The following is a 14,327-nucleotide window of genomic DNA, read 5'->3' as shown; positions in this document are numbered from 1 at the left end:
GGACATCCAGGAAATAGTGACATCACTTAGTACTGTAGAGTTTGTGAGCCGCATTATTACATATTATCATATTCAGTCTTCCAAACAGCCTTGTGAAGTAGGCAGGCCAGGAATTTCTATTCCACAGCTGTGGTAACTTGAGTTTCGAAGCACTCATGGGGTTGATCCAAGGTCACTTGTCAAGAAAATGGTAGAGTCAGACATCTTGTCATCCCTAATCTGTACAAATCTACTAAATCAAGACTGAGAGATGCTATATAAAAGAATGGCAAATGGCCCCACTCAAGCCCTGCTGATTCCAACTTCATGAGTCTGTAGGAAATGTGAAATCTTGAGTTTTAGAGGGAAAACGAAGTAGGATAATGAAATATGATTTGAAGGGAGATGTAAGGAGTGTGGGAGAGTAGCTGGGTGGCGTGGTAAAGGCAATAGAGGCCAGTGAAGATGAGAAGAGCAGGAAAGGCACAGACTCCCAAGGGTCTGAGAGTATACCAGGCACAAAGATGTTTTAAAGAGATGCCTGGGTGCTGTGGTGTAGCAGGTAAAGCCTCTGCCTGAAGTGCCAGCATCCATGTGGGTGCAGGTTCGAGTCCCTGTTGCTCCACTTCTGATCCAGCTCTCTCTTATTGCCTGGGAAAGCAGTATAGGATAGCCCAAATCCTTGAGCCCCTGTACTCATGTGGGAGGCTCCAGGCTCCTGACTTCGGATTGGCCCAGCTCTGGCTGTTGTGGCCATTTGGGGAATGAACTGGTGGATGGAAGACCTCTGTCTCTCTGTATTCTGCTTTTCAAGTAAATAAATCAATCTCTTGAGGGAGGGGGGCCTGGGAAACATATATTGAATGTTAGTACCCAGATGATGGAGGCCGTGAATACACAGTATATTCAGAAGAAAATGAAGAACCAATGACAGTTTCAGGTAGGAGAATAATTCCATAACAATGGCTTTTTATGAGGTCGAGTCTAGTGGTGTGCAAGAAAAAGTAGCTATTACTGCCAAAAATACAAACTATCAGCCCACAAGGTTGTCCAAGCATGTGGGAGAAGTAATATTGCTCAAGAGAGTATACAGCCACAAGATTTAATAATGCCCTGGTGACTTAGACTATTTTTAAATGTTCTAAAATATTGGAATAAATCAGTCACAGCTGCTTCTCCTTATTGAGAATTAGCTTCAAATCAAACTTGGTTTTCAGCAGAATTGGGTGACCGTCTACAAGTCTGGGTATGCCCCATATTTAACAGGTGCTTGATAACTTTTTTCTCTTAATATTGATGAAATATCCGACTCAAGTAAGAAAAAGTCCATATCCCTCTAGATATCTCTATTGTTAAAATATGATTTATAAGCCTGCTTTAATTCTTCTATATGTATGTTAAATATATAAATGTAGATTAAATAAAGGCTAAATTTGGAGGTCAAGAGGAGACATTTTTCTTTATGAGGTGAGTGATATAGAATAGTATGGTAGTAAGAATAAAGTGGAAAATTAGAATTTTGAATTGAGTATAGAGTCTTTATCAGAGAAGATTCCACGGAACGGTGGTATCTGCTAGGGGTTACAATATCAATGACTTGGACAACGTGACTTTAAGATGATAAGCCTTATTATTTTTGGACAGGCTTGGTACAAATCCTGAATCAAGACAAATTAGTTGCTAGAGAGACTCGGTGCTCTTGTATAAGTTTTCATACTGGCTGGGTAAACTTGATGCGGACATCTCTACATGCCACGCCTTGGTCTTTTCACCTGGAAGATGGGGATGACGACTGTAGCGTCTGTTTTCACAGAGAAAGCAGGCAAATGGCAGTCACTCCTGCAACGAGTCCCCTCACTCTGTGAGTGCCCAGGGCCCTCACCGCATCTTTGCAGCAACACATCAGTGTCCCCTTGCGTAGGGTCCAGGTTAAAGTGAATCATCCTGAGTTCTACCTCCTCCTACCCAGTGCCCTAATTTTGGCTTAGCTGGTAATCTGCTGCATGCCAAGATATTAATAAATGTTAATATAATCTATTTCTCAACCTTCCTAGGCATCTTGCTTACATTTTAACAGAGTTTAAAATCTTTAAGCCTTGCACTGAACATTTTATTGATCTGAAGTTTCTCAGTTGGCTGGTGAGAAGATTTTGGCAAGGAAAGAGGAAGGGAGGGAGGTCTAACTCATACCTACTGCATTGAGAGTACGCTGGGGAAACCCTGACTTCCCATGGCCCTTCCATGGCTCTATAACCAACAGCCAGTGTGGAGCTGCTCAGCCGTAGACCTGTTTTCCAGACCCAAGGGCTGCTGAGGTTGGCCCCGTGATCAGGAGCACTTTTCTGGCTAATAGAATATGCCACTGGTCCTTCCACGTCCCGCACACGTGAAGGATGGCCTCCCGGCTTCACTCTGCATCCATGCTTCCCGTAGGCACTGTAGCAAAGGGCTGTGTCCCAGTGTCTAATATTTCAGCTACACTGAGAGCCCACTGGGTGCTCCTCCTGTGTTTGTAAATAGGGGCATTTAATCCACAGCCACGCTGGTGAAAAGAGCTGCCGGCATCGCCGCGTGACAGGCTCTTTCCGCTCAACCCAATTGTGGCACTTGCTGCCTCGGCCCTGGCGCCTACCCACAGCTGTGCTTACTGAAGTGCGACTGTAATTTGCTACAGCATGCCAGAGTATTAATAGACAATTATTTATTGCAAATCTGAACCATTTATACTGTTTACTGGCTGACACAATGTAAAATTTTGATCCAAATGTTAATGTGTCCATGACATTGCATAACTCTGTTCCATGCCATGGTTTTTCTCTTCTAAATGAATCGAATTTGCAGTACAAGGAAATGGCATTTTTAATGGATGAATGATTTACAGCCTCAAACTTATAAGGCTATTATTTGTGTAAGTAAGGGAGAATTGACTAATTGCAATAACACAGCAAATTAGACAAATTTAGGATTGTAGCAGGAACAAATTCATAGCAACAAAATGAAAATAACTCACAAAGTTCTTAAAGGGTAACTGAATAAATCTCACTTTAGCTTTACAGGGCAATTGTATTGGGGAGGGGGGAGATCAGGTACCTGTGAGGCCAAGCAGACTTATAAATATTCAATTGAGTAGAACATAGATAAAAATTACCTCTTCATAAAGAACCATATGTGTAGGGGAGAGCACTTCCAGTTCTCCAAATGTTTACTGAAATTGCCTACACAAATGTTTTCAGCAGTTGGGTGAAAACAAAGAGCTTTGTAGTCATGTGGTTTTTGTGAAAAAGCCACCAATTTTAGCATATTTACTTCCATTTGTTGAACTTGCAACACAATACCAAGGAAGAATGATTTCCTAATGGAGATCTTCATGATTTTTTTTTTCCAAAATAAGAAACACACATCAGAAGAAAATACTTCTTCCTTTCTGAGGTATTCCTTTTAGGCTGTTTCTATCGATTCCTGTTATTCGGTTACCTCTACCCATAGAGAGATTGTTAAGATAAAAAGTGCCTCCACACAGCTCTAATTAAATGTCTGAGGACTGCACTCAGATGTCTAAACACAAGGACATCCACAGGGAGGATTCCTTCTGTATTTTAGTCCGTGGGGCTCGCATAAAATAGTGATGAGACGAAACTGATTTTTTGAGGTGCTCTACGAATAATAATAAAATCTCTGAGTGTCTTTCCCAATTAAGTACAAAATGGCCCTCTCTCCTGCAGCTGGCGTGACGCGCCCTCCCTCCCACGGGCTCCAGTGTGGTGCTTTCTTCGGTTTACTTCCCCGCTCACTGCTGCCAGTCATACCCCCTTCCAATCTGTTCTCTACAACTCAGCTAATCATCTTTCTCAAATATGTTTCTTGTCTTGCCTGTCCCCGGCCGAAATCCCTCTCCAGAGTTCCCAGGATAAAATACAAACACTTTGGCGCTGTACCCACCATCCTTCTGGTGCCCTCCTACCAGCTCCTGTGGCCCTCTTCCCCCAGCTCCCTTTCCCTGCAGCAACAAACTGATAGGTGAACAACAGGCTCCCCCGACCTGTAGTCCTGGGAACAGGCTGTGTGCTGATGGCTACCTTCAGGGCCTTTGCACATTCCTGTCCCTCTCCTTTGTGATGTCTGCTCCATTCTATTTGCATGGCTCTGACTGATGCTTCAAGAATGGATCTGGGTGAAATCTAGGAAGCCTTTCTGGAGCCCTTTCCAAGGCTGGCCTTGGCTCCCTGCAACTCCTATCACTGCACTGCCACACCTAAGAACTCTGAATCTTTAACCACCTTCTCCATTGGCCTGGAAGCTCCTGAACGGCATGGCCCATCGCCTTCACAGGGTGCGCTGGCAGAGCAAACACCCAGCACTAAGTGCAATGCCTCTTCACTATTTGCTTTGTCCCAGGCACTCAACAAGGAAAATGCTTTCTGCATGTTTCCCTCCCTCAAACAGAATATATTTAAGTAAGGGTGATGGAAGAAACCCAGAAACAACCAAGCAGAATACAGTCTGAAAACAAGAAAGGCAAGATTTGCTATAGGATTTCTGGAAATTGAGATTCATTCTTCCAGTATCTCTCCCCCCACCCATCAAGCAGATTTGAAATGAAATGAAATCCTATTTCAACCACCTATTAACTGTGTAACCTTGCACATATACTCTACCTAAGTTTCAATTTCCTTCTGTGAAATAAAGATGATAATATTTATCTTACAGGATGCTCTGAGGATTAAGTGAGATCATTCAAAGGGCCAGTGCACAGAAAAGACTCAGGAAATAATGCTGGGGATATTACTTTGAGATGATGCTCTGCTTGCTCTCTCAGGTCTACTCCACTGCACTACAGGTTCTGTACTCAGCATTTCACATTTCAACTTTTGGGAAGAGCTCTTGGATCTAGAGTCCTAGCTGATGGCCTGTTTTCAAATTAGGATGGCAATTCATTCTAGAGTTGGAAAGACTGCCTTGCTACTAGTAAGCTTTAACTTGGGTCTTTTTGAAAATCTTTGGACACAAGGACAGAAATTGTGGCTTACACATTGCAGGTAGTGTTTTATTGTTGAATTTCAACTGGAAAACTTCTTAAAAATGTGATTTATTTGTTCAGCACACATTTATTGAGTTCTTCCGTATTCTTCTCCTACTGTACCCCTCTTTGCTTCCTCAGACCATCGTTAAGAATGGAAACGTACCAGGGAAATCGGGAAACAGCAATCAAACATTACAATGTAAATAAGTAGTGATGCAATGACTGGTTGAAATTGGACTAGATTTTAGTATTAATTCTAGTGCCCCTATTGTATTGAAGAACTAAACCTCATTCTTACAACTTTCATGATAAATGTAGCAAATCCCATGGCCCACTATATTTAGTGGACCCAGGGGTATATGGTGCTCAAGAATTTGGGTTACAATAATAGACCGACCTGAATGGTTTTCTACAAATTACTTAATCTCTCTAAACTCCAAACTCTTCAGCCATTTCCTTGGGATTGTAAAACCTGCTTTGTGAGATTACTTTGTGGGTCAGTGGAAATAATGCATATAAAACTCTTAAAGAGAATGCAATGCTTGGGTATTTTTATTAACATTTTGAAGATCAGTCATGGAATCTGTGGCATTTTAAAAGACATTAAGTTAAGGCAGCCTGTTTGCAAGAGATTTTTACAGTGTTAGTAATTGAATACTTAGTCCATACTCCTTGTATTGTGCAATGTTGTTTTGCCCCAGAGTGCCGAAGGACTGCGCAAGTGTGAAACATGTATTCAAGAAACAACATCAGTAGATGTCAAAATCCTAACTAAACTAATGCAAACAGATTGACCTACCCTGATAATTTCTATAAATAAAGCCTCCACCTTCAATCTATGCTGTCTGCCAATCTTTCATTCTTTGCATTTTAGGAAAGGAATATTGTGCAAATACTCATAGGGGACAGACATTGTGGCATATTGGGTTAACCTGCTGCTTGGTATGCAGGCATCCCTTGCTGGAGTCCCTGTGTTTGAGTCCCAGATCTGCTTCAATTCCAGCTTCTTGCTGATGTGCACCCTGGAAAGCAGCAGATGATGGTTCCAGTATCTGGGTCCCTGCCACCCACATCAAGATCCAGGTGGAATTTGGCTCCTAGTTTCAACCTGGCACAGCCTTGACTGCTGCATGAGAACCAGAGATGGAATATATTTTCTTCTATCTCTCTCTCCTCTTCTCCTCCTCCTCTTCCTTTCTCTCTCTCTCTCACTCTCTCTCTCGTTCTGCCTTTTAAATAAATAAAATAATAATAAACATTTTTAAAAGAAAATATTGATAGGAAAGGAAGGAAACATTTGGGGGTTCTATCACAGAGAAGCCAATAAACGGTTTGGCTCAGCCCTGTGCCTTAGGAAAAGCCTCAAATTACCATTTGAGTTTTTTTTTTTTTTTCAATTCTTTAACAACAAAGACACACTGACAAGGTTAAAATAAAATACACAGACAAATGTCACCCTGGGTCCCCACGTTAGGTCACAGAGCTTGCAGAACACTATTAAGAAAGATTTTTTAACGCATCATTTAAATATCTTTAGAATGACACAATTATTGTGTATTAAATATTCTGTGTTAAAGGCATTACATTTGTTTGTTTGTTAATAGAAAATATGCCATGAGCCCCGTAACCCTGATTAGATACTTTCTCACTTTTTAATGCTCAGAGCCCCTTAAAATTAGCGGTAACCTGAGCTGCTGTTTTGACGTCTGTGAATGACGGTCTTTCTAACTCACTCATCTGGTTAATTCTTATTTTTGAACAACAGGGACAAAATACTCCCTTTTTGTATTCAATATATTTGTTTTACTTTCACTTCCCATTTAAGAAGAGAAGCCATAAACAGGAATATATTGGTTAAGAGCCAGTTTTTAATTATGTCCAATGCAAGAATTCTGTGAGAGTTGTGTAGGGTTGTGTCATTGATGTACATCAAGAGGAATTCAGATTTTATATTATTTGTTCTAAACCAGAACATTTTACTTATTATTCATAATACATGTTGAAAGCAGACACCAAAATGGCTCATTTGGAGCCTTTTTGTGCTCGCCCGCTAATGCACATTAACGCCAGTACACATTCCGTATTACAGATCCATAAAATGCATTTGCATAATATTGAAATTATAATCCCACATGTGTACTAAAAACCGTTATGAAAAATTGTGACTGCTCAGCTACTATGCGGTGGCTAATTTTTAATCTTCAGCCTTTCCGCTGCGAGTAAAGATGGGGTATTCTTTAAATAAAAATCTCAGGAGTAAGAGCGTGGAAACTTGGCTCTCCCCTCAGTTAAGCAGGCCATTTTTAGGGAGAGGAATATAATACCCAAAGTGTTGAACAGCTGCCATGCTAAGGCCCGGGCCTCTGGTGGACTCTCAGAGTTTGACTTTTCAGATACCTGCAAGGCGTGAGGTTTCATGAGCCCACAGCGGGGATTCTTCCTACAAAGAAGACCTCTGGTGAGGAATCAGTGTGGCTGAGGTTACAAATACTTCGGCAGAGGAAACACCTGGTCACAGTGTCTTGTGCGCCATCCACATGCTTAGTGATGTGGTGGTCTCTTGAGTAATTGGTAACAGTTAATCATGAATTGTCCTCACAGTGATTCAGGAAGTCTGTCCCTTATGATAAAGGTGCATCTCAGAGAGGCCAGGTACTTGCCAAGTTTCTCATGTCTCGGGTGTAGATCCATATCTGGTAAGTCCCCTATGCCAACTGCTGCATTTTCTTAAATTCACAAACATGACTCTTCAAATTGACTCTACTACTGGGTTTTCAAATCATTTTCAGAGAATTCTGAATAAGACTTTCTGGAATTAACAGCACCACTCTCCAGTCCTACTAGGCCTTTTTTGATGTACCCTTCAGTAAGAAGAGCCCCTAATGGATGGGCTGAACTCTCGCCTTGTGTCAAGTGGGACCTTGTCAAAGAATGACTTCGCAGTTCCTCTGTGGAACTGGCCATTTCTTGATCTTTGGAACCTCTTTATTTTTTCCATGGTCCTAGGCAGAAGTTCACCCTCTGAACAATCAGGCATTTCTACTCAATTCACCAGAGTGTGAAGTGAGGAGATATTCTTTGGTGCTCTCTCACCAGACTCTGCCTCCTTCCTCCTCTTCTCTCTTCTGAAATTGATAGCTGCAGGAAGACAATAAGAAAACCAAAATCAAACAGGCCTATCTCCATTGGATGACCATCCTATACCAGGGGCATCCTGTCAAGGACCCAGGGAGAACCAGAAATCAGATAGATTAAATCCCCTACTTTATTTTGGTTTGGAAATGTATTCTCTTATTTTCCCTTAGTTATTTATTTAGTTTTCATTTATTTTATTTTAATAGGTATTATATTCATATTCACACAAAATAAATTCAAAAAGTATACTATTTCAAAAGTTTTTTATACTGTAGAAAATAGGTCCCTTCCTTTATATAAAAAAGTATCTTACACATTGTATTCTGCCTCTCATTTCTTTCATTTGTCTTAGAAATCTTTTTTTTTTTTTTTAAAGCAGAGACATACAGACCTGCCTCTTTGTTTTAGCATAGATAGGCCATAACTTGCTTAATGGGTCTTCTTTTGAGGGATATTTTTATTGTTTCCAATTTATTGACTATTACAAACATTCTGGCATTATATCACTAATTCATGGGTAAATGTGTAAACAGAGCTATGAGATAAAGTCCTGAGAAATGTAACTGCAGGATCACAGGACACGTGCACTTGTCATTGGGGTACATTTTAAGAAATGTCCACTCTGGAGTGTGACTAATTTACATTCCCATTCCCCTGCCCACCAGCACCAATCCTGAGTCCCGTAGCTCAACATTTTAGAGCAAGAGGTTCTGGGGAACAACTTCTGGGACTTGTGAGAACATGGATTCAGCAGAAAGCTAGACAGGCTGTGGCTTGGTGGGTAGCTGCTGGACAGCTAGCTTGCTCCCAGGCAAGCGACAGAAGAGAAGGCCTAGGAAACTCTTGATGAACCCGCTGTCTTAATGTCAAGCAATTCTGAAATAAACCCAAACAGATGGGGCTCCTGTCTGCTGCTAAAACCCTCCAGGAGGTAAATTCCACAGCCTTCCTGGGTAGACTATTGGGGCTTCTCACAACTCTTCTGCAACTCTGGGCGTTTCTCCTTGTGTCTAATATATATCTTTCCTGCCTACATCCACTTGTGAAAAACATGTGCTAACATTTCCCTAAAGTAATGCAAGTTCACCAAGCTGGACAACACGATGCTATCATTTCATGGCTAAAGCATATATCCACCCTTTTAAAAAATAGCATGCATACCCTAAGCTATTTTAGAAATCTTTAATACCCACATAAGGAAGAGTAGGAGCCCTTTTTGATTTTGCCCCACATTTAATTTAGCTATGAACCTGAGACTACACAGGCACATGCACATGCACGCTTTGCAATTCTGTAGTGCTCTGTTGTCCTCCTCTTTTTGCGTACTATAGTTACAGAATTATGATACTTTCTCATTAGGTGCTGATGAATGCATTGCTTTCTTAAGAGAATCTACTATCACTTCTGCTGGAGGAGACAACGTCTCCCTAACTGAGAGGCTTGTAGATCATTTCTTAGTGTATCTTTCTCCGGCTGTCTAGATACAATAACTATTTTAGGAACATTTGGCATCCAAAAAATCCTAGCATTGTGCAAATTAAAACATCTGCTTATACTTTGACACCCTCATTCTTCAAAGGTTAGTTGGATTTGCGGTTGCTTTGTTCAACAAGACTGCTCTTAGAGCCCAAGGATGCACATTTAATTATTGGAAAGATGTGTTTGACAGAGCTGTGGGAGAAAAAAATTACCCTTCATATTCAGACCAGCATTAACATTTTTATAGAACGAGATTGCCTGAGAGTCAAAGAAGGGGGGAAACTCCAGGAAAATAAATATGAATCTATTTGGTCACTGGTCTTCTCCTACTGATTTACAAGACGTCTACCAACGGCTCTTTGCTCTGTTCCCTAGAACTCATCAGCTTGCTGTTAAACTGGCATTCTGATTTCTGCTGAGGTTAAAGTCAGCAAAGTAAACTCTGCTTCCAACAATAAATAACAGGGAGTTATTCTTTTCATTCAAACAGGCTCTAGATCACAGCCGACAGCTACAACCAGGTGCATTTAGCTACATTTATCATTGCCACGAATGCAAAACATGTAAAGAATCTGCTGCCTATGGGTCTACATCTAGCCTTTTCCCACCTTAAATATTTTTCCATTTCCAGTTGGGGCTGAGTCATTGTCACCCATCACCAGCACAATAGCGAAGGGCTGAGGTGCAGGTAGCAAAGCCAGCATCTCCTTGTTGGTTTGTTTATTTATGCAGGTCATCAAAGCCAGGTAGCAGATTGTACACTGGAAGGCTTTCTGTACCTCAAGCCAAAGACTGGTAATCTTCTCGCTGGACCATGCCGAGATAACACATGTCAGGACGCAGCGGTGGCTGGTAAGCCAACTCATCACTCACCCACCCTCCACCCTGCCTGGCTCCCTTCGTGTTCCAGTCTTTTCATTGCCACCACAGAGGCCGCCAGACCTTAGCTGCTGGCCAGAGAGGAAGGAGAAAGGAGCAGGGAGAATGCAGAACACATGCAGCAACAGGGATTTGGTGAGGCAGGAGCTAGCAGGTGAGCTAATAACTCATTCGGCAACGTGCAGCTGGGTGTGCATGATTTGCATATCGGGGACCCTTTGTGAGAGTGGCTTACCCGGTTGGTGGGGCTGCTGTGAGGTGGAGATGAATTCTCAGAGAGCAAGTTACCGCCTATCTACTTTGTGCACAAGTTAAGGAGAGGCTCACTGCTGTCATCAGGGACCTGTTGTAGAAAAGCCGCGTCGTTGGGAGATTTATTTTCCTTCTGCCAAGTATATTATTTCCAAACTCGCCTTTTCAAGGTCTTGCAAATCCTCTTGAAAAATGATTTGACAATTTAACGAAAACAACAGCCAAACAAAAGCCATGTTGATGAGGGACAGAGGTAAGGTAGGGTTTGAAATGAGTGACGAACCTCATAATGAGGTGTGCAGCTTTGTATATTAAGTGATTTCTCTCTGGTACTTTTCCAGATGTGATGGAATACATTTATTTTTGTGCTCATCTGAACTGAAATAATACAAATGAGATACTAAAAAGATATCATTATGTGCAGAAGTAGGCAAAGAATTTAGAATACCACTTCTGTAAGTTAATAGCTGTGTCTGAAGCAATTGAGAACTGTTTCAGCCTGCAGGTTGCCTGGGAGCCTCCATCTCACTTGTACAGACCAGCGATGATCTACGTGTGAATCCTGCATGTTGATAGTTCAAGGCTACTTTATTTCAGGCAGAAATAAATAGCTGGCAGTAAGAAGTCTGTCTCCCCCAAAAGCCTGCAGTAGGGCTCAATATAGCCACTGCAGTAGTGTAATAAAATGGGATGAGTTTAAAACTACCAGATGGTACCCTGTACAGTGCCTGAAATAAAATAGAGAATTAAGGTGCCCCAAGGTGTGCACAGGAAAGGCAATTACATGAAATAAATGGGCCTCGGGCCTACAGGATGCTCAAGTATGCTACACAGGAGACATATACTACATCTGGTGAACAGATTTTATCACACACTGGAAAGCCATAAAGCACGCCGTTGAATATAGGATCCCTGTCTCACAATGACATTTTACCTGTGTTGGTATTCAGTGCTGTTTATTTTAAAAGGTGCTGTAATCTCAATGATGTGTTTTAAAAGCCTCCTTAACATTGTTTTCTGCTATGTCCCATTTTGTGGGGGACAGCTTGAGACAATGCAAGGAGAGACTGTGGACAAATATCCAGTTCGGTCGCACGAGAGCATGTTTTTATTTCATTTATCTCATTGCTGATGTGATTTGAGTAATAGGATTATACTTGTCAGCACTCCCCGTTTGGGGAAACGCCAGCATATTTTTGATGCTGGTTCCCACATCGCTGCAGCTTCACCAGAGGTTCCCTCCCCAGCTGCCCCCTCCTTTTTCTTCATGTTCAAAGGAAAAGCAAGTTTTGGTGGTGGGGGCTGGTGAGAAGGATTTGCTGGCACGGAGCCCTGTCTGGTCTCTCCCTTCACAAGCGCCAATCTGCTTTCTGTTTGAAAATGGTGTGCTCCTTTTCTATTGTAAAAAAGACCGAGGAACACATAACATTCATTATTGTTTTAAGAGTTGCTGTAATAAAATCCTCTCAGTACTTAAAGATAGTTTTAGTGTCCCTCCTAGGATTCATTCTAGCTTTGATAATTGGGTAATTGCACCCCCTCCCCCACCAATAAATATTTTCACCCAATTAAGTTTAAAACGATAATAAATTTTAAAGAATTATGGTCTAAAAAATCATACCCTAGAACCAGTATTAAGTATGAATATTTATCTTAAGCCCTCAAGCAGTGCAGCCTGTTTATGGGCTTCAAACCTGTGCAGTGTCCCAGCTCCTGGGAGCTGCTGCTGGCAGTGTGGCTGCCCACTGCCCGGCAGGAGTGTGGGGCCAGGAAAGACAAATGCCCTTCCCCGCCCATACAGACCAGCAATCCTTCAAGTCACACCCCGGCTGCCTCCAGGCAGCGTTCACTTTGCTTCCATTCATTCATTCACTCATTCATTCATTCATCCACTCATTCATTCATTCATTCATCCACTCCTTCCTCTGTTCAGTAAGTTCAAATTGAGTCCCTAGACCCAGGCTTGAGGTTGAAGCTGGGCATGGAGAGTGCACAGAACAGAGCCATGGCTGCTCACATACGGTTTACCTTCCACTCCCTCCCATTTGCTCCACAAACCAATTCATCCAGATGAATTTTCCAGGTCTTCAATCCAAGTAAAGCCCTCTACTGCAAAAGAACAGAGGCTCTCACTGTTTAAGGACAGCTGGATGACACCTACTCCTACCCCCTGACTCAGATGTGTAATGAATGCCAAACCACAACTCAATCTTTCACTCTTCGATCCACTAGAGACACCAAGTCTTCTATCCTGTTCTGTGAAAATAGATGCTCAATCACAGCTCCCAAGGCCCATAACATATGGTATCAACCATGCCTGGAGTCCTGGAGTCAGGAGCAAGGACCAAAGCACGCCATTGGCAAAACCCACTCAAGCCATGTAGCTGCAGCAGGAGTAAAAGGGAGAGGTGGGAAAAGAGAGAGAACCGAAAAGAGGAAATGGGTGGTTCAGGTGGTGGTGAGGGGAGAATGCCCCTGGACTCTGGGGCAATCCTAGGTGGTACCCACATGGTCTTCCCATCACCAGGGCTTCCCTCGGGCCTGCTGCCTTCTGTCCACTCTGTCCCACTGCCACCTAATGCCTGGTCACACTCTTCCCAAGTCTGCCCATCTGCCTCTACCATCAAAGCTTAACAGCTCTGTCCCATTTCCACCAGTCCCCACCAATCCACACAGCAGTGCTAGATGCCCATGGAGTCAACCAACATGTGCTGGGAGAACAATGACTTAAAAACCCCAAAATAGTGCTGGTGAATCTCCAGGTAACCTGATTCGGGGTGCTGGGCTCTATTCGTGAAAAATATGCCAATGATACTGTTAAGTAGATAGAAAAATTATAAGATGCTAAAGAAAAACTTTAGGTACACACATTCTTTTTTTTTTTTTTTTTTTTAATTTTTGACAGGCAGAGTGGACAGTGAGAGAGAGAGACAGAGAGAAAGGTCTTCCTTTGCCGTTGGTTCACCCTCCAATGGCCGCCGCGGCCAGCGCGATGTGGCCGGCGCACCGCGCTGATCCGATGGCAGGAGCCAGGAGCCAGGTGCTTTTCCTGGTCTCCCATGGGGTGCAGGGCCCAAGCACCTGGGCCATCCTCCACTGCACTCCCGGGCCACAGCAGAGGGCTGGCCTGGAAGAGGGGCAACCGGGACAGAATCCGGCACCCCAACCGGGACTAGAACCCGGTGTGCCGGCGCCGCTAGGCGGAGGATTAGCCTAGTGAGCCGCGGCGCCGGCCTTAGGTACACACATTCTATATACATCTCAAGAACTTCTGAGGGTAACAACAGGAAAGTTGTAAAAATTCAAGATGGGGCCTACGCTATGGCACAGTGGGTTAAAGACCTAGCCTGCAGCACTGGCATCCCATATGGATGCCAGTTCAAATCCTGGTTGCTTCACTTCCAATTCAGCTCCTTGCTAATGAGCCTGGGATAGCAGTGGAGGATGGCCCAAGTCCTTGGGCCCCTACACCCACATGGTAGACCTGGAGGAAGCTCCAGGCTCCTGGCTTCAGATCAATCTAGCTCCAGCTTTTGAGGCCATTTAGGGAGTGAAATAGAGAATGGAAGACCTTTCTCTCTTT

The 14,327-nt window shown here is 43.0% G+C and overlaps 2 long non-coding RNA genes across 13 annotated transcripts in view; one reads left to right on the top strand and one right to left on the bottom strand.

Moving 5' to 3' along the window:
• The window catches only part of LOC127491594 (uncharacterized), a 50,600-nt gene extending 42,321 nt beyond the window's left edge, over positions 1 to 8,279 (bottom strand). Inside the window, exon 1 of the long non-coding RNA XR_007920363.2 lies at positions 8,052 to 8,279. This is a non-coding gene — a long non-coding RNA (uncharacterized lncRNA). The remainder of the gene's footprint in view (positions 1 to 8,051) is intronic.
• LOC103348788 (uncharacterized) overlaps positions 1 to 14,327 on the top strand; it is a 193,884-nt gene that overhangs the window by 130,259 nt on the left and 49,298 nt on the right. Inside the window, exon 11 of one of the 12 annotated variants that reach the window (XR_011387237.1) lies at positions 10,346 to 10,465. The exons of the other annotated variants lie outside the window; for them this stretch is intronic. This is a non-coding gene — a long non-coding RNA (uncharacterized lncRNA). The remainder of the gene's footprint in view (positions 1 to 10,345; positions 10,466 to 14,327) is intronic. 12 annotated transcript variants of the gene reach the window in all.

This window comes from Oryctolagus cuniculus, chromosome 3 (assembly GCF_964237555.1).
Source record: "Oryctolagus cuniculus chromosome 3, mOryCun1.1, whole genome shotgun sequence".
In the NCBI taxonomy this organism is placed as follows: domain Eukaryota; kingdom Metazoa; phylum Chordata; class Mammalia; order Lagomorpha; family Leporidae; genus Oryctolagus; species Oryctolagus cuniculus.
This window is presented reverse-complemented; position numbering and strand designations above follow the sequence as displayed.